The sequence below is a fragment of the Hyperolius riggenbachi genome, chromosome 6 (genome assembly GCF_040937935.1).
Source record: "Hyperolius riggenbachi isolate aHypRig1 chromosome 6, aHypRig1.pri, whole genome shotgun sequence".
NCBI classification, from domain to species: Eukaryota; Metazoa; Chordata; class Amphibia; order Anura; family Hyperoliidae; genus Hyperolius; species Hyperolius riggenbachi.
Genome location: NC_090651.1, coordinates 146,918,592 through 146,938,803, shown reverse-complemented (window position 1 = coordinate 146,938,803; position 20,212 = coordinate 146,918,592). Strand labels below are relative to the sequence as shown.

At 44.4% G+C, this 20,212-nt stretch overlaps 1 protein-coding gene across 1 annotated transcript in view; it reads left to right on the top strand.

Moving 5' to 3' along the window:
* VAV3 (vav guanine nucleotide exchange factor 3) overlaps positions 1 to 20,212 on the top strand; it is a 490,967-nt gene that overhangs the window by 80,947 nt on the left and 389,808 nt on the right. The window contains exon 2 of the mRNA XM_068240048.1: positions 6,118 to 6,178. The gene's annotated coding sequence lies outside the window, so the exon portion shown is untranslated. The remainder of the gene's footprint in view (positions 1 to 6,117; positions 6,179 to 20,212) is intronic.

Sequence of the window (20,212 nt, the reverse complement as noted above, 5' to 3'; positions counted from 1 at the left end):
TTCTCGCTCGCAGTGAGTTTCCACAATAATGCTGCATATTTGTGTTACCTTTTGCCTTTACAAATTCACAGGAAATTTTCAGGGTGGAATTGCATTGAAGAATACCACTGACATTTAGTGGTCAATAGCAAAGCCCCCATACATGCTAGAATCACCAAATTTGCTGGGTATGTTAAGGAGAACAGCGGGAACAAGGTAAAGAAATATTTCAAAAAGACCTTGTAGTTTTTGGAAAAAAATGCTTTGTAAATGCAGTTAAATGTATTTACCTACCAGTAGTTAACATTTTCATATATTAATGGAAATAGCAGTGAATTTCCTGCCGGACTTTCTGGTGGTCAATACACAGTGCATAGCACAGCGCACAATAACCACCTAAAAACCCAGGGGAAATGGCAATGCTTTGGCCAGGGATTGCTGTACGCGTACGTTAAAAAGGGGCGCTGGGAAAAAAGGGCGCCGGGTTTTTAACGATAAGCATGGATAACGTTTAAAAATGTATTGTACTGTATTTCGTTTAAAATTAATGTTTTTTAAAGTTATAAATCATTAAATAATGTGCATTAAATCGGCAATTGTAAAAACGTTAATCTTTCGTTTAAATACTGAAACGTATAATAACGTTAAAAAAAAAAAATTACTAAGTAACCCTCCCTGTACTTACCCCTAACCCCTAGACCCCCCTGTTGATGCCTAAACCTAAGACCCCCCCCTGTTGGTGCCTAAGTAACCCTCCCTGTACCTACCCCTAACCCCTAGACCCCCCTGTTAGTGCCTAAACCTAAGACCCCCCTGTTGGTGCCTAAACCTAAGACCCCCCTGTTGGTGCCTAAACCTAAGACCCCCCTGTTGGTGCCTAAACCTAAGACCCCCCTGTTGGTACCTAAACCTAAGACCCCCCTGTTGGTGCCTAAACCTAAGACCCCCCTTTTGGTGCCTAAACCTAAGACCCCCTGTTGGTGCCTAAACCTAAGACCCCCCCTGTTGGTGCCTAAACCTAAGACCCCCCTGTTGGTGCCTAAACCTAAGACCCCCCTGTTGGTTTTTTCGTTTAAAAATAATGTAAAAAAAAATGTACTGTTTTTCGTTTAAAAATAATGTTTGAAAAAAAATATTGTACTGTTTTTCGTTTAAAAATAATATTTAAAAATGTATAAATCATTAAATAATGTGTAATCATGAGAAGCAGTAATAAAACATTAAGTCTCCGGGCGCCGCTTTTAAAACGTTATTTTTCACCGGCGCCCTTTTTTCCTATCGGGCGCCCATTAAACGATATTTATTATAGGAGTGAATGGCGGCGCCCGATTTGTCCACTAGCCTCAGGCGCCCGAATTTACTGTTTCCTTGCTGTACAGCCACAATGCTGCTGTATAAAGATCTCAGGCAAATACACCTAATGTTTCCACTATTAAAAGTAAAACAAAAAATATGATGTGGGGTCCTTCTCTGAAGCCTCTGTAACCCCTTGTCATCCATGCAGCCTGGTATAGCCAGAATGGGGAGCCCGGACTGTTTGGTGCTCCACAGTCTGGAGCTAAACCAACACGCATGGTCTAAACCGGTGCTAGTAAAAAGGGGGCACAGGGATAGTGGACAAAAAGGGTGCCGCCATAGACTGCAATGCAAAATATCGGCTATTCGGCGCCCGACAGGAAAAAAGGGCGCCCGAGAAATAGTGGTTACAGGGATCGTGTTAACAAAAGTTTTCGTTTACAGAATAAGGTTTAAAACAAATATCGTTTACAAGTTCGTTTTGAGTTTGTGGTATACTTATTTTTTCTTTTTTAAATTTCGCTTATATCAGTTTTTTTACTTATTATTTAGTTTAAAAATTTCGCTTACAAACAGTATAACAACTAAATTTTCGTTTACACTTCTTTGATCATTTAAAAATTTGTTTTCATATGTATAATGCGTAAATACCGTTTTCAACCTTATTGTATTAGAAATACATCGCTTTTGGTATTAACTTTGTTTTTACACTTATAATGCGTTCATTGTAGTTACTAAAATATCGCTTTTAATATTACTGTTATTTTAAGATTTCTAATGCTTGTAAGGGTATCTATTGTATTGTATATATTTATATATACTTTTCTATATTTATAATATTAATGTATACATGATTTTAAGGCTATTTTAAGGCTATTTATTCTATTACAAATATATAAATTATTTTATTCATGTTATTTGTAGAGAAGTATTTTAAGGATTAAATATATTATTGTTTATATGTGTTTAGGGTGTTTGTGCGGTGGGGATGGTTAGGTTTAGGCATTGCCAGGGGGGTCTAGGGGTTAGGGATAGGTACAGGGAGGGTTAGGTATAGTTACAGTATAATATACGCAATCAGGGGGTGGATAGGGTTAGGCATCACCAGGGGGGTCTTAGGGTTAGGCACCACCAGGGGGGTCTTAGGGTTAGACACCACCAGGGGGGGTCTTAGGGTTAGGCACCAACTGGGGGGTCTTAGGGTTAGGCACCACCAGGGGCATCTTAGGGTTAGGCACCACCAGGGGGGATCTTAGGGTTAGGCACCACCAGGGGGGTCTTAGGGTTAGGCACCACCAGGGGGGGTCTTAGGGTTAGGCACCACCAGGGGGGGTCTTAGGGTTAGGCACCACCAGGGGGGTCTTAGGGTTAGGCACCACCAGGGGGGTCTTAGGGTTAGGCACCACCAGGGGGGTCTTAGGGTTAGGCACCACCAGGGGGGTTAGCTCTCTTGCCTTGCAGCGCTGGGTCCCCGGTTCGAATCCCAGCCAGGACACTATCTGCAAAGAGTTTGTATGTTCTCTCCGTGTCTGCGTGGGTTTCCTCCGGGCACTCCGGTTTCCTCCCACATTCCAAAAACATACTGTTAAGTTAATTGGCTCCCCCTAAAAATTGGCCCTAGACTACAGTACTTACACTACATAATATAGACATATGGCAATGGCAGGGATTAGATTGTGAGCTCCTTTGAGGGACAGTTAGTGACAAGATATATATATATATATATACACTGTACAGCGCTGCGTAATATGTCGGCGCTATATAAATACTAAATAATAATAATAATAAATAGGTACAGGGAGGGCTCTGTGTGAGAGTAAGGCCCGGTTCACACTTGCGGTGGCCCTCCGGAATCGCCGTGCCGGAGCCGCACCGCTTGCAGAACGGACGGAACGGACGCACGGCATAGCAATGAAAGCCTATGCGTCCGTTCACATGCGTCCGTTCTGCCGAACCGGAGCCGGACCGGATCCGGGCCGGATCCGGACTCCGGCCTCCGTTCCAACATGCGCTATTTTTTCATCCGGCTCCTCCGGCAGCCGTATCCGGGGCGGAGCCGGACTGCACCATCCGGCCAATACACACCAATGGGAACCGGAGAGCGCACAACACACTGGCTGAGAAATCCGGATGTTCTACCCCACTTCCTATGGGGATTGTTGCGGCGATATTGGATGGGGACACATGGGCAAGCATTTTGGAGTGGAGCAGCACAGCTGGATCCGGATCCGGAGATGTTGGCAGCATGTCGGAGGTGGAGGTGAGTGCTAAACAGCAGAGGGCCTGATTCCACAGGTCCCCCTTCTGCTGACCTCCCAGACCCCAACATTTTTTTTGTTTTTAACGTAACTTTTGCCAAACGGATCCGGATCGCATCCTGATGGACACCTGATGCAACCTGACCGGATCCGGATCGGATCCGGATCAGAACCGTACGGTTCCGATCCGGATCCGGTCCGGATCCGGTCAGGTCATCCGGTCCGTTTGGCAAACAACCGCTAATGTGAACCGGGCCTAAGGTTAGGCATAGTTACAGCACAATATATGTAATATATACAATTTATTAAATTATATAATCTTTAAACAAAGAGGGGTCTAGGGGTTAGGGAAAGGGATAGGTAGAGATCTGTGTGAGCCTACAGTTTGGTATAACTACAGTAAAATATCTGTAAAACCTACCATTGCATTGCTATGCTTAATACAAGTGTAAATATCGTTTTTGTTATAGACGATATTTGACGTTTCTTTTCAGAATTCGTTTGTTGTTATAGACGGTATTTTGCCATTTCATTTCCATTTATTTAACCTATTTAGCACTAAATTTTCGTTTACAACCCCTTAAAAGAAAAATATGGTTTTGCATTAAAACTTAAAATTTCGGCTATACCCTGCGCCCTTTTTTCCAGGCGCCCTTTTTTGATACACGCGGTCTAAGCCTCCTCCTCTCCCCAAGAAAAATGTAATATATGCAGTTAACTGACACATAATATATCTACCTATCAGTAGTAAAAAAAAAATATCAACAAAAAGAGCGGTGAATTTCCTGCCGGGGTTTCCAGGTGGGCAGTGTGCAGTGGGTAATGATCACCAAGAAACCCAGTGGAAGTTGCAATGCTTTGGCCAGGGATCACTGTACAGCTGCAATACTGCTGTACAAGAATCTCTGCCAAGTATACCTATTGTTTCCACTATTAAAAGTAAAATTAAAAAAATTACATGGGGTCTCTCTCTGAAGCCTGTGTTAGAATATTGATGTACCTGGAAGCAGAGATTTCAGGGTGAGGCATGTTGGGAACAGAGTAACCAGACAGCCAGGGCAGCCGCAGGAGCACTCGAGTACAATGAGTAGCCAAGGCCGGTATCAGATTGTTTATTTAGCCAAGCTGGTATCAGCAGCAGTGCGGGTAGTCAGAAAAGCCAGGTTTGGTAACAGTATGGGTAGTCAGCAAGGTCAAGGTCGATATCAGATCGTGAAATCAGACAAGCAGGTTCAGCAACAGATCAGGAAGTCAGCCAAGCCAAGGTTAATGACAGTAGCATCAATCAGACAAGGAACAGGATCAAGGAACACAGGAGCAATACTAGTACATGTGAGTGCACGTAATAGCCATCATGCATGCCAATAGTGCGACGCGCAATGCCCTTTGACACCATGTTGCACGTCACTGCACGAATGCGCACAAAGACATGGCCACGTACATTAAGCCAGGTCTCTGCATGTCAACCGCCACACGCTTACCAGTACGTGAACTCCATCCAACCCAAGATGATAAATGTTCCTGTAATTGTCCCCTCCTTACGGGCATCCTCCGGATGACCACTGATTTAGGCTTATCAGGATATTTTTTATGAAAAGGCCTGATCAATTCTCCAGCATGTATATGAATAGCAGGCCCCCAGGAGTTGTTCTTAGGGCCATACCCTTTCCATTTTACCAGGTAATTTACCTGATTTCCTTTTCCAAGAGTTTAGAATAGTAATAGGTAATGTATTCATTGGTAAAAAGTGTCACCCAGATGGAGGTAGTTCTACAATAAAGTCCATTGCAATTGAACCCCATGGTCTCTGAGGAATCTGTAACAGTTTCAGAAGGCCCCAAGGTCTAGTGGTAGATCCTTTGTTTCTGGCACAGATGATACAAGATTTTACATAGTTCTTGCAATCTTTTGTGACATTAGGCCACCAAAAACTTCTTTGGACTACTTCAGTGGTTCTTCGGACACCAAAGTGGCCTGCCAGATAATGATCATGCATGGTTTGGAGAACTTTACCTCTGGAATAATCAGGAACAAAAATTCTGCCTGCATGGGACAAAAGACAAATCCCAATTTGTTAGGTACTGATCTACAGGTATATCTGGAATGTTCTGTTTAATCTGGGTTTCCTCCGGGTACTCCGGCTTCCTCCCACATCCCAAAAACATACAGATAAGTTAATTGGCTCACCCCTAAATTGGCCCTAGACTACAGTACTTACACTACATAATTCATACATAGACATATGATAATAGTAGGGATTAGATTGTGAGCTCCTTTGAGGGACAGTTAGTGACAACACAATATATATATACTGTACAGCGCTGAGTAAGATGTCGGCGCTATATAAATACTAAATAATAATAATAATAATAATAATAATAAATTCAGCCTGCATTAATAAAATGTTATTGTTGCTCAAAATAGTATGTGTAACCTCCCGTTCTGGTTCATCTGGAAACATTCCAGATAGTGCATCCGGCCTCATATTTTTAGATCCAGGTCTGTAAGTGATGTGAAATGAGAATTGTGTGAATAACAATGCCTATATTGCCTGTCTTGGATTTAACATTTTTTCTGTCCTTAGGTACTCCAAGTTGTGGTGGTCACTGAATATCATGATTGGATAAAGCCGCTCCTTCCAAAAGGTAACTCCATTCCTCAAAGGATGCTTTTATTGCCATCAATTCTTGAGCACCCACATTCCTTTCATAGGGAGAAAGTTTCCTTGAGAAAAAAAGCCACTGGATATATCAAGGATTTTATTCCCTGCTTCTGAGACCTGATTGCTCCAATTGCAGTTTCAGAAGCATCTTCTTCTAACACAAATGATAATGTGGGATCTGGATGCTTAAGAATGGGTGCAATAATAAACAGTTGTTTGAGATGATCAAAGGCGGCCTGGGCTTCCTCATTCCAACAAAACCGGTTTTGTTGCTTTGCTAGTCTTGTAATAGGCAAGATCATGGCTGAAAAGTCCATTATAAATCTTCTATAAAAATCGTCAAAAAGTTTTAAATCAGGATGCTACCATTTAGCCAATAAATGGTATCATCCTGATTCAAAATGTCTTGCTGTTATTGATGCTAACACGATACAACACTCTATTGCTTCTACTATAAAAATTGGCAAAGCCCACAAACCTTTGCACCTCTTTCTTATTATAAGGAGTAGGCCATTCCAAAATTTCTTTTGCATACTTCTATGGATCCATGGAAATACAATTTCTGGAGATTACTAGGCCAAAGAATTGTACAGCAAACAATTGACAGTGCTCCTAAGATCCAAATTAAAGGGAAGGTTCAGGGAAACCTGTAAAAAAATAAAAATCCCTATCCACTTACCTGGGGCTTCCTCCAGCCCGTGGCAGGCAGGAGGTGCCCTCGCCGCCGCTCCAGAGGCTTCCGGTCGTCTTCGGTGGCCGACCTGACCTGGCCAGGCCGGCTGCCAGGTCGGGCTCTTCTGCGCTCCAAGGACGGGCTCTTCTGCGTCCCACGCGGGCGCGCTGACGTCATCGGACGTCCTCCGGGCTGTACTGCGCATGCGCAGAACTACTGCGCCTGCGCAGTACAGCCCGGAGGACGTCCGATGACGTCAGCGCGCCCGTGTGGGACGCAGAAGAGCCCGTCCTTGGAGCGCAGAAGAGCCCGACCTGGCAGCCGGCCTGGCCAGGTTTGGGTCGGCCACCGAAGACGACTGGAAGCCTCTGGAGCGGCGGCGAGGGCACCTCCTGCCTGCCACGGGCTGGAGGAAGCCCCAGGTAAGTGGATAGGGATTTTTATTTTTTTACAGGTTTCCCTGAACCTTTCCTTTAAGTGAAACCAACAGAGGTGTGCAGATCCCCGGGGCTAAAATTCACACCTTGAATACAAGTCATATGCAATTTATGCAATAATTCTTAATCTAAAACTTTGAATGCAAACTGAAGTACATGAATGCAGCTAGCCATGAGTATACTTATGTTTGTTTTTTTACAGCAGGAGACATTGGCAGCACTTCCAGACAAAGGCTGCACCCAAATTAACTACCTGCATAGATGTGCAGATCTCCAAAAACGGGCAAATTACACAACTTGCATTCAAAACAGGTACAGCCCATTTTTCGAGCTCTGCAAGAATTGTACAGATTGTTTTTCAGATTCAACTTTAACAAATAAATGATGATGTCTGAGTACCTTCAAGACCTTCCTGACATGCTTCTTGACCCGATTCTCCTCCAATGATGCAGACAAAAATCAAAATATTGTCAAGGTACACAATAATAAAATGCTCAATAAATTTACAAACAATGTTGTTAACAGTACATTGAAATGTTGCAGGGGAATTGCATAACCCAAAAGGAATTACTAAATATTAAAATGTCCAAATCTTAACTCAAAAGCAGTCTTCCACTCATCTCTCTCATGAATCCTGATTAAATTGTACGCATCACATACGGTAAGCCTAAATAGGAAAAAAAATTGCTTACTGGAGTTTTTGAAACAGTTCCGGTACTAGGGGCAGTGGATAACTTTTTGTTAATAGTAATCTTGTTTAATTCTAAATAATCTACACATGGGAGCTGATTCATAAAGCTGCTCTGCTATAGCAAAGTGAGCTACATGATAGCAGCACAAGCTTAATACAGGGCTGCGCGCTATGCACGGTCATGCTGCATAGCAGGCCTTCCTTAGTTACGCGCCCTGTTTACATAGTAGCAGGCACTCCTGGGTGCTGTGAAGTATTGCGACTGCAATATTTCACTACTATCTTAATTAAGAGTCAGTGTCTTATCCTTTTTTTTTCCCACAAAAAATATTTTACTCCAGCTGGTGAAGAAGAAAGGTCTTATGAATCCTTTTCTAAAATTTTCATTAATGTATTCCTGTAGTGCAGCTTGTTTAGCTTCAGTCAGAGGATAGGTTCTCCCAAATGGTATTTCAGACACTGGACATAACTCAATAGGGCAGTCGTGAGACTGATTAGGAGGTAACCTATCAGCTCCCTTCGTATCAAAAACATCCAAAAATGAATGATAGGGTTCCGGAACAATTTTTCTTATTGAAGTTCCTGAAGATGAACATAGTAAAGGTACAGACAAATCATCTGGAGTATTGAAGCGAATCTCCAGCCTGCAAGTTAAAACCCAGCATCCTTCCTATATAAGAAAGCTATAGTTACCTGCGCTGCCTTTTCCCTCTAAGCTGTTCCGAAGAGTCCAAATCACCCGCCTTCTGGCACGTGACTCCGCCTCCCCAAAGAAAACCGTAAAGCCCCCTTGTCCATGTTAATGCTCATGCTCAGGAGGGTGGAGGTAACTACCCCTGGGCATATGGAGGTAGAGTCTGGGAGGAACCTATGGGGGAATCTGTGAGCACCCTCATATTTCCATTCCATCCCAGAATTCCAGGTAAGTAGGTAAAGGAAGTTATTTTTGACCCTCTATTTATTTAGAAAAAAAGAACAACTTTATTACATAAGAAATAAAAATATTTGTTATGTATATACAGTACTTTTTTCTTCTGATATCATCCTCTTCTTTATACTTCTTTACCTATTAACTGATCATACAGTAAAACATAATAACACATTAATATAACATTCATCATACAAATAGGAAAACATAATCCCTAGCTGCTAAATAATGTAAAATATCTCTGCCAGCAAGATTACTTTATAACACAATCCATTCATCATTAGTAATATCACATTATAAAATATTTCCATCAAGTCTAACAATAAAACATTATGATATAACAACATAGAGTGAGGCACAAAACAAATACAGTGTTCAAGAAGCCATGTACCACGATAAATTACCTTTCTTCTAGCATTTATAATTATAAAATAATACCACTGTCTGCAATACATAATAAAAATGATTGTTACTACATCATTAACAAATATATCCAAGTCAACAATATGTCATAACAAGATAACTAGCTCTCAGACATGAATAAAACATTATACACTTTGGAATGATGCTTTGCTTTTAACAGTTAAGTTTTAGATTTTGAAAGGTAACCACATAGGGAATATCCTTGTAAAAAAATATGTAATAAATAACCAACATGTGAAAAAAACCCCCAAAGAATAAAGTAGACAATGAGCCTGAAAACATTCTAGGCCATTATAAAATAATATCCCAGCCAGCAAAAAATGAACTATAAAATAAATACATGGCCAACAATATAGTGTATGTATCATAGTCTAGGGCCAATTTAGGGGGAAGCCAATTAACTTACCTGTATGTTTTTGGTATGTGGGAGAAAACGGGAGTGACTGGAGGAAACCCATGCAGACACAAACCACGTGCAGATAGTGCCCTGGCTGGGATTCAAACCGGGGACCTAGCCCTTGGCCCATATGCAATTCACATTTTCTCCTGTGTTTTCTCCTAGGTGATATTTTCACACCTTGCCATAAAATGCCTTTTAAACCACCAGCAAGCAGGAAAATACTCAAAATAATTTCGATAGTACTCTATCACCAACTTTTAGGTACTTTTTCAATTGTAAAATGCTTTCAAGTTGTTTGAAAGAGAATATGAAAATTATCTCCCAAGAGATAACACAGGAGAAAAAGTGAATTGCATATGAGTCAAGAACCCCGGTCTACATGAAAAGGACGCCGGTAAAAAAGGGCGCCTGGTGGAGCCCATATATACCAACTTCGGCTACAAAAAAGGCGCCTGGTGTAGCCCATATAAACTTCGGCTACAAAAAAAAAGGCGCCTGGTGTAGCCCATATAAACTTCGTCTACAAAAAAGGCGCCTGGTGTAGCCCATATAAACTTCGGCTACAAAAAAGGCGCCTGGTGTAGCCCATATAAAAACTTTGGCTACAAAAAAACTCCGGGATGTGTTAATTACTATTCCCCCTCCAGGCCGCCATGGATAGTGGGGGAATGAAATAATTTGGCTTCCAGCGCTTGTAGCCCATATAAAAACTTCGGCTACAAAAATACTCCAGGATGTGTTAATTACTATTCCCCCTCCAGGCCGCCATGGATAGTGTGGGAATGAAATAATTCGGCTTCCAGCACTTGTAGCCCATATAAAAACTTAGGCTAGAAAAAAAGGCAATAATATGGGCTACAAAGGGGCACCTTACTGTAGCCGAAAAAAATACGGGCTACAAAGGGGAGCCCGCTTGTAGCCGAAAACCTTGTAGCCGAAAAAATATGGGCTGCAAAGGGGAGCCCGCTTGTAGCCTATATCAAAACTCGGGCGCCCTTTTCTACACCTTGTAGCCCATATTTCCAGAAATAACATTGATGTCTATGGCGGCGCCCTTTTCATACAGGCAGCTCGGGCGCCCTTTTCAACCGATCCCCAAGAACACACATGCAATTGATTTTTTCTCCTGAGTTTTCTCCTAGATGATATTTTCAAATTTGGCAATAAAATGCCTTTGAAACTAACAAGCAAAAAAAAATAAGAAAAAAAAATTACTCAAAATAATTTTGATAGTCCTTTTTAACAAACTTTTTGGTACTTTTTCTGTCACAAAGTGCTGAAAAGCTATTCTAAATTGATGATGAAAAGTTATCTACTAGGAGAAAACTCAGCAGAAAAAGTTAATTGCATATGGCCCATAATGAGAAGGCCAGATTATTTGGAGAAATCCTTGATGCTTGGAAAAATTGAGGGCAAAAGAAGAAGAGTACAGCAGAGACTAAGATGGATAGACAGTATATGTGAAGCTATAAAAATGCCTATGCAACAACTAAAAAAAGGCATATTTGACAGACACATCTGGATGCAGAAGTACTAATGGTCACAAAGCATCATAGTCGATTAAAATTATGAGAAGGTTGCTCTGACTCTAACACAGAGGATATCGGAGGTGCTGGATATTTGTAACACGCTCCTCCCCCCCACTTTACTATCCTAAGAGCGTGTTCACACTGTGAGCTGCACTGTCAGTTACAATATGATGCACTGCACGTAATGTGTGATCCTCATGATCTATGACGTGTTACTGTTCACAGTAAAGCTGTGGGTTCCCACATGTTGTGATATAATGTGTCTGGGAACATTTTATCCCATGACGCACGCATTTTCCCAACAGGTTAAATTGTGTTGCGGCTAGCAACATATGTGCTTTAATGCACCGCAACGGGCATTTCATGCATTAGGAGTACATGTACATGTTCCTGCATGAAGCGTGAATGAGCCCAGGGCCGGCCTTAGGTTTCACAGCGCCCTGAGCGTAATCAGATATTGCCCCCCCCCTCCCCATTCATCCTCTTCACGTGCATATAATAGGCAGATCCCCCCCTTAGTGTATATAGGCTACTTGTCTTGCATATGTAGGCAGATCCCCCTTTAATGTATATATAGGCAGATTCCCCCTTAGTGTATATAGGCTTAGGCTACTAGTCTTGCAGCTGCAGATCCCCTTTTAGTGTATTTAGGAAGCCAATCCCCCCTCCCCTCTTAGTGTATCTAGCATAGGCATATTCTCCCTTTCGCGTAGGGAGGTTGGGGATGGGGAGCCTTACTTTTTTGCTGGTCTTCTATTCTTACTGTCTGCAGAGCAGTGCCAGTGTAGCTGCCGGAATTCTGGGAGCAGGAGAGAAGGACTTGTCGTCACTCAGGACACTGTCACAGGGCTGGTGGCACATGTACTGCGTGCTTCTCTGCAGCAGCCTGAGCCTCAGGGCACCTCCGCCCATGCTGATTCCTGACATATCGCGGGGCCTGGCAGAGTCTCGCACTCCAAGAGGCAGCCAGAGGCGTATCTGGGTAATACGGCGCCTATGGCAAACACTGAAATTTCTCCGCATAACCCCCCCCCCCCCACCAAAAACACATCACAGTCACATGCCATCAGATAATTCATCTAGTAATCCTATGCCATCAGATAATTCATCAAGCAGTCTCATGCCATCAGAAAATTCATCAAGCAGTCTCATGTTATCAGATAACTCATCAAGCAGTCTCATGTTATCAGATAATTCATCAAGTAATCACATGACATCAGATAATTCATCAAGTAGTCTCATGCCATCAGATAATTCATCAAGCAGTCTCATGCCATCAGATAATTCATCAAGCAGTCTCATGTTATCAGATAATTCATCAAGTAGTCTCATGCCATCAGATAATTCATCAAGTAATCACATGCCATCAGATAATTCATCAAGCAGTCACATGCCATCAGATAATTCATCAAGTAATCACATGCCATCAGATAATTCATCAAGTAGTCACATGCCATCAGATAATTCATCAAGTAGTCACATGCTGCCCAATAAAAATAAAGTTGCAACAGTCAACCAGATAATTACGGTAAGTAGCCAGGTACCTCACAATAAAAACATTACATAGAAAGATGCCTCAAGATAAAACAATTTAGTAGCCAAGTCCACCCTGGATACATAAATTAAACAGCCATGTTCACAAAATAAAAGCATTAGATAGCTATGTGCCCATACATATCAGTAGGTAGAAAAATGTGCCCCTAGATGTTAGGTAGCCATAGCGGACCCCCAATTGCTGGCTGGGTGCAGGGTATTTGCTGGGTGCTGGTTAGGGCAGTGTGCAGGCTTGTGGCTGGGTGCAGGTTAGGGTGCTGTGCAGGATGGGTGCAGGGGCAGGGTGCTGGTTAGGGCAGTGTGCAGGCTGGTGGCTGGGTGCAGGGTGGGCAGTTGTGGCTGAGGCAGGGTGGGCAGTTGTGGCTGAGGCAGTTTGGGCAGTTGTGGCTGGGTGGGCAGTTTGGGTGGGTAGTTGTGGCTGGGTGGGTATTTGTGGGTGGGCAGTTGTGGCTGGGTGAGTAGTTGTGGCTGGGTGGGCAGTTTGGGTGAGTAGTTGTGGCTGGGTGGGCAATTTTGGCTGGGTGGGCAGTTGTTGTGGCTGGGTGGGCAGTTGTTGTGGCTGGGTGGGCAGTTTGGGTGAGTAGTTGTGGCTGGGTGGGCAGTTTGGGTGGGTAGTTGTGGCTGGGTGGGTAGTTGTGGGTGGGCAGTTGTGGCTGGGTGAGTAGTTGTGGCTGGGTGGGCAGTTTGGGTGAGTAGTTGTGGCTGGGTGGGCAGTTTTGGCTGGGTGGGCAGTTGTTGTGGCTGGGTGGGCAGTTGTTGTGGCTGGGTGGGCAGTTTGGGTGAGTAGTTGTGGCTGGGTGGGCAGTTTGGGTGAGTAGTTGTGGCTGGGTGGGCAGTTGTGGCTGGGTGGGCAGTTGTTGTGGCTGGGTGGGCAGTTGTTGTGGCTGGGTGGGCAGTTTGGGTGAGTAGTTGTGGCTGGGTGGGCAGTTGTTGCTGGGTGGGCAGTTTGGGTGAGTAGGTGTGGCTGTGTGGGCAGTTGTGGCTGGGTGGGCAGTTTGGGTGAGTAGTTGTGGCTGGGTGGGTAGTTGTGGCTGGGTGGGCAGTTGTGGCTGGGTGGGCAGTTTGGGTGAGTAGTTGTGGCTGGGTGGGCAGTTGTTGTGGCTGGGTGGGCAGTTGTTGTGGCTGGGTGGGCAGTAGTTGTGGCTGGGTGGGCAGTTGTGGCTGGGTGGGCAGTTTGGGTGAGTAGTTGTGGCTGGGTGGGCAGTTGTGGCTGGGTGGGCAGTTGTTGTGGCTGGGTGGGCAGTTGTGGCTGGGTGGGCAGTTGTGGCGAGTAGTTGTGGCTGGGTGGGCAGTTTGGGTGAGTAGTTGTGGCTGGGTGGGCAGTTGTGGCTTGGTGGGCTGTTTGGGTGGGTAGTTGTGGCTGGGTGGGCAGTTGTGGCTGGGGCAAGTTACAGACCTCAGAACTCACGGCGACTGGTCCCCGCAGCCTGTCCCCGACAGACCTGTCTGGCAGTCCAGACCTCAGATGCGGCGACAGCAGAGTCATAGGCCGTGCACGCTACCCGCGCTCAATGTATTCCAAATGTGGAAGTGACGTCAGTGGTCAATGACGTCACTTCCGAATTTGGAATACCTTCAGTGTGGATAGCCTGCGCAGCCAGCCACTCTGCTGTCGCCGCGATCTGAGGTCTGTCGGGGACAGGCGGCGGGTGCAGAGGCGGCAACGGGAGGGGAGGCTCAGTGGCAAAGGTGCAGCTGAAACGCCAGCAGTTTGCTGGTCTTCGCCCCAAGCGGCACCAGGGGGTGGAGCAAGACGCACAGCAAGAGGGACCCATCTGGAGCCCGCAGCAGCCAGATAATGCATGCGGCCAGGCGGCAGGAGCGCCCCCTGGAGGCCGGCGCCCTGAGCGATCGCTCTGGTCGCTCAGGTCAAAGGCCGGCCCTGAATGAGCCCTTAATTCCACAAATCCTTAATATTTCAGTAATGTTTATACTGAGACAACAGTGAGTATTCTGAAACAATGCAACAGACATGTAAATAAAACTGTGAGGGGGACAGCATATTCACACAGGATATACAATATATGTAACTGTGGTGCATCCAGTGGAGTGTGGGTCTAGCCCAGTGATCTGCATACTTCCCTCTCCAGCTGTTAAGGAACTACAAGTCCCACAATGCATTGCAGGAGTCTGAAAGCCACAGTCAAGATTCATAAAGGCAAATGCATTGTGAGTTTCTTAACAACTGGAGAGCCAAGTTTGCAGATCACTGGCCTAGCCTAATGGTGCCCATACATGGTACAATTTTTTCATCCAATCTTACCATTCCTATGTAATATAAGGGAACTGCCTAAATTATCCTTTCAGTATATTCACTTAATTTACTCTTATACTACATAGAAATGGTAAGATTGGCTGAATTGCATTGAAATGGTGAAATGATGGATTGGATTGGATGAAAAAATGTGTACCATGTATGGGCACTATTACTGTAGTAGCCATCTGCTCTAATTACCAATCTACTACACCCTGCAGGGACTGTGCTGTTAAAAATCCTGTGCCTGGACTTAAAGGGAACCTAAACTGAGAAGGATATTGATTTTTTTATTTTAAAATAATACCAGTTGCCTGACTCTCCTGCTGATCCTGTGTCTCTAATACTTTTAGCCACAGCCCCTCAATAAGCATGTAGATCAGATGCTCTGACTGAAGTCAGACTGGATTAGCTGCATGCAAAGGGTATTGTTTAAAAGGAAACATCCATATCCCTCTCAGTTTAGATTCCCTTTAAGCTGTCTCTACAGGTACAACAAAAATAAAACTAATATAATACATGAAAAAGTTTGTGTAATATATAGACATGAGGTTTTGTTAATCAACCAAACTGGAATATTACTTTAAATGCAAGCATTAAAAATGCATTCTTGGTTTGCTGGATTACTATGGTTCTCTCTTTCTGGACTTAGTAAATAAACCCTCAGGGTCCTTTTACGCTGCATCAGTTGCTGTCAGTTGTAACTCAAGGGACAACTGATGTGCAGTCCAGTTTCCCTATGGTCTCTTTCACACTTTACGCTGAAAAACTGAAGCTTTTTCACAATGCACTGCTATGGAATGGAAAAATAAAACACATTAAAATGCAAAGCATAGCAACTCATTAAAATGCATTACGTGTAAAAGGGCCCTCATGCTTGTAGAAATGCACCTTTTTCCACCAGAGATCCTCACTATTGAGTTTCAATTCTTTTTCCATACTTAGTGAAAGGCATATGACAGCGCTGGTGTCAAGCTTCAAGCCTAGTAACGCAGTCAGCTGCCTTCATCTGCATGTCTGAAATTTTCTGTTGCTCTAGTGGATTTGTCCAGCCCATCTAATTCACTATACAACTGTCTCTCACCTGTATTACGTAAAACAACGCTGTAGCAAGAGGACGCGCATACATGTGAAAAAGGGCGCAGGGGATTGCCGCTAGTAAAATATAGCTAAACTTAGCGATATTCTACTACTGCATTTTGATAGTAAAATATCGGTAATATTTACTGATATTTTACTATGGCTAAACCTAACCCTACTCTGACACAGAAACCTTCCCTGGTGGTGCCTAACCATAAGACCCCCCCCCCCCGTGCTTAAGCCTAAGACCCCCTGGTGGTGCCTAATCCTAAAACCACCCCTTGAGGTGCACAACCTAAAGACCCTATTGGTGGTGCCTAACCCTAACCCCCCCCACTGATGTCTAACTCTAAGACTCCCCCCTGGTGGTGCCTAAACCTAACCCCCCCCCCCGCCTAAACCTAAATCCCCCTCCTAAAGCTAATCCCCACCTCTTCCACAAAGCCGTGATATGTGGCTATGAAGGTAAATTTTGGTGGCTGGAGGCGACTAATTAGCAGGAAGAGGGAGCAATTTGCGTAGACAGGCGTGTGGAAAAAAAATTGGCTTGAAGAAATTTATCCGCAAGCCATTTTTTTTCCCAAAGCCTGTCTACAGAAATTGCCCCCTCTTGCCACTAATCGGGTGCCTCTGGGGCATACCTATGAAATAGCTGCCGGGAGACTTGGGTGCAGGATACAGCCGATATATGGCTTACCCTGCTCCTGCACAAGTCTCGGCTTCCAGCTATTGCTGGTGGCCGAATTACAGTGTTCTAAAAGTAACTTAAGCTCCGTCTTCTGACGGCACCAAATTTACTCACTGTGCGCCGCTATAGCCGTAATTCCTTCTATGATTTAGGGTGGTGCCGGCTGTGCTCAAATCTCCTGTGCTGTTATTACAGCGCTCGGCCTCCGGGAGCCGAAATTTACCTTTATAGCTGTATATTGGCAATTCTAAAAGTTGCAATTTGTGGCAAAGACGGTAAAAGTTTGTGCCCTGGGGCGGCCGCGGCCATGTGCCAAAATTTTCTTATCATGCCGCAAAATGCGACTTTTATTATAGGCGCCTATGGTGGCGTAGTTTTTACCGAAAGGGCTCCTGCGCCCTTTTTTCTTGCTTTGAGAGAGTGCTGCCACATTCATGGGCGTCTGCACATAGGAACAAAATGGGCAGACACCCCCCCGGCAGTCAGCCCCCAGTCTTAGCCGTCAGTCTCCCCCCCCCCCCCCCTGGCCGTCCCCGCTGATTCCCAGCAGCCAGCATCAGACCTCAGAATCAGCCGTTGACCAGTAAATGCGGGCGCTAGGACCTCACGGACACCACACAGATATGTGGAAGTGGCATCACTCCCGCATATGCAGTGTGGTGTACATGAGGGTACTGTGCACCCACTCTCACTGGTCGCTGTCTGATTCTGAGATCTGATGCTGGCTGCTGGAATGCAGCGGGGACGGCTGGGGGGCACCTGTCACTAAATGGGGGGACCCCTTTCACTACCTACACTAGGGGGCACCTGTCACTACCTAAACTGGGGGGCGACTGTCACATCCTAAACCTGGGGGCACTTGTCACTACCTAAACTAGGGGGCACCTGTCACTACCTAAACTGGGGGGCACCTGTTACTACCTAAACTGGGGGGCACCTTTCACTACCTAAACTGGGGTGCCCCTGTAACTACCTAAACTGGGGGTACCTGTCACTACCTAACCCGGGGGTTCACCTGTCACCACCTAAACACATGGGGGTCCCTGTCACTACCTAAATCTGGGGGCCTTGGTCTTCACCCAAGCTAGGGGCAGTCCCTGTCTCTAAACATGGGTGGTCCCTGTCAATACAAATGGGGCGGCCCCTGGCACTACCTAAACCAGCGGGGCACCTGTGTTACATAGTTACATAGTTATTTTGGTTGGAAAAAGACATACGTCCATCGAGTTCAACCAGTACAAAGTACAACTCCAGCCTGCTCCCTCACATATCCTTGTTGATCCAGAGAGGAAGGTGAAAAAACCCTTACAAGGCATGGTCCAATTAGCCCCAAAAGGGAAAAATTCCTTCTCGACTCCAGATGGCAATCAGATAAAATCCCTGGATCAACATCATTAGGCATTACCTAGTAATTGTAGCCATGGATGTCTTTCAACGCAAGGAAAGCATCTAAGCCCCCTTTAAATGCAGGTATAGAGTTTGCCATAATGACTCCCTGTGGTAATGCATTCAACATCTTAATCACTCTTACTGTAAAGAACCCTTTCCTAAATAAATTGCTAAAATGTTTTCCCTCCATGCGCAGATCATGTCCTCTAGTCCTTTGAGAAGGCCTAGGGACAAAAAGCTCATCCGCCAAGCTATTATATTGCCCTCTGATGTATTTATACATGTTAATTAGATCTCCTCTAAGGCATCTTTTCTCTAGACTAAATAAACCCAGTTTATCTAACTTTTCTTGGTAAGTGAGACCTTCCATCCCACGTATCAATTTTGTTGCTCGTCTCTGCACCTGCTCTAAAACTGCAATATCTTTTTTGTAATGTGGTGCCCAGAACTGAATTCCATATTCCAGATGTGGCCTTACTAGGGGCAATATTATGCTAGCATCTCGAGTTTTTATTTCCCTTTTAATGCATCCCAAAATTTTGTTAGCTTTAGCTGCAGCGGCTTGGCATTGAGTACGATTATTTAACTTGTTGTCGATGAGTACTCCTAAGTCCTTCTCCAAGTTTGATGTCCCCAACTGTATCCCATTTATTTTGTATGGTGCTAGACCATTGGTACGACCAAAATGCATGACTTTACATTTGAATTTCATCTGCCATGTATGTGCCCATATAGCCATCCTATCCAGATCCTGTTGCAATATGACACTATCTTCCTGAGAGTTGATGACTCTGCACAATTTTGTATCGTCTGCAAAAATAGCAACATTGCTCACTACTGCATCTACTAGGTCATTAATAAATAAATTGAAGAGCACTGGACCCAGTACAGACCCCTGTGGGACCCCACTGCTAACAGTCTCCCATTTTGAGTACGATCCATTGACCACAACTCCTTGTTTTCTGTCCATTAGCCAGTTCCCTATCCATGCACACAAACTCTTCCCCAGTCCTTGCATCCTCAACTTGTGTTGAAGGTGCTCATAATGTAATCCCTACCATAGACCTAGCCTAATGTGCCACCATTGCTAAATTCATTTAAATTTGGCTCCAGCCATGACCACATCCACATCCTGGCCCATAGCCACACCCATTTTTCAACGCGGCGCGCACTTATACCCCCGTTTTTCTTCCCCCTCCCTTTCTGCATGGCTTTCCCCACCCTTTTTTGCCCATCCAACCCCCCCACCCCCCGGAAAATTTTCTGTAGATGCCCATGGCCATATTTATTTCCTTTTCAAGAATGGACATTGCCTGGCAGCCTCGCTGATCCTTTTGGGTGCAGTTGTGTCTGAATCAAATGCCTGAAACAAGCATGTGGCTAATATGGCCAGACTGATGTTCATACACATTCTGTCTGTAATGGAGACACCGGATAAGCAGACAATCAGGAAATTGGCATAGTTTAAAAGGAAAAAAAAAAGGCAGTCTTCACATCCCTCCCACTACAGTGTGCCTTTAAAATTGACAAGAACGTGGAAAATCATTAGTCCTGCAATGTTGATACTAGGTGCGAGAGTTCAAGAGCTGTGTGGGTTAAAGAGCACAGACACACTGCATTAGAGTAGCTGAAGACACAGGAAGCAACACCTGCTTCCTGCAGCCTACTAAACATATTTCCTGGTTTCTGCATTAGAAATAGAAACATGCAGCGTATCTCTGCAGTAGCTGAAAGCGGCAAGTCCCACCTGTGTAATCAAAATAATACACATTGTATAATAATGCGAGCACAAACTTCTGCAAATATCCAACACATGCACAATACTGTATGTACTGTATATACAGTATGTATTATCAGGAAAAATCTATGCTACAATAACATGTATCTTGTGAGATTCTACAGTCATAAAAATCAGGGGAAAATGTTTACGTTTGGCTTCCATAGACCCATTGGCCCTTATTCAATTAACTT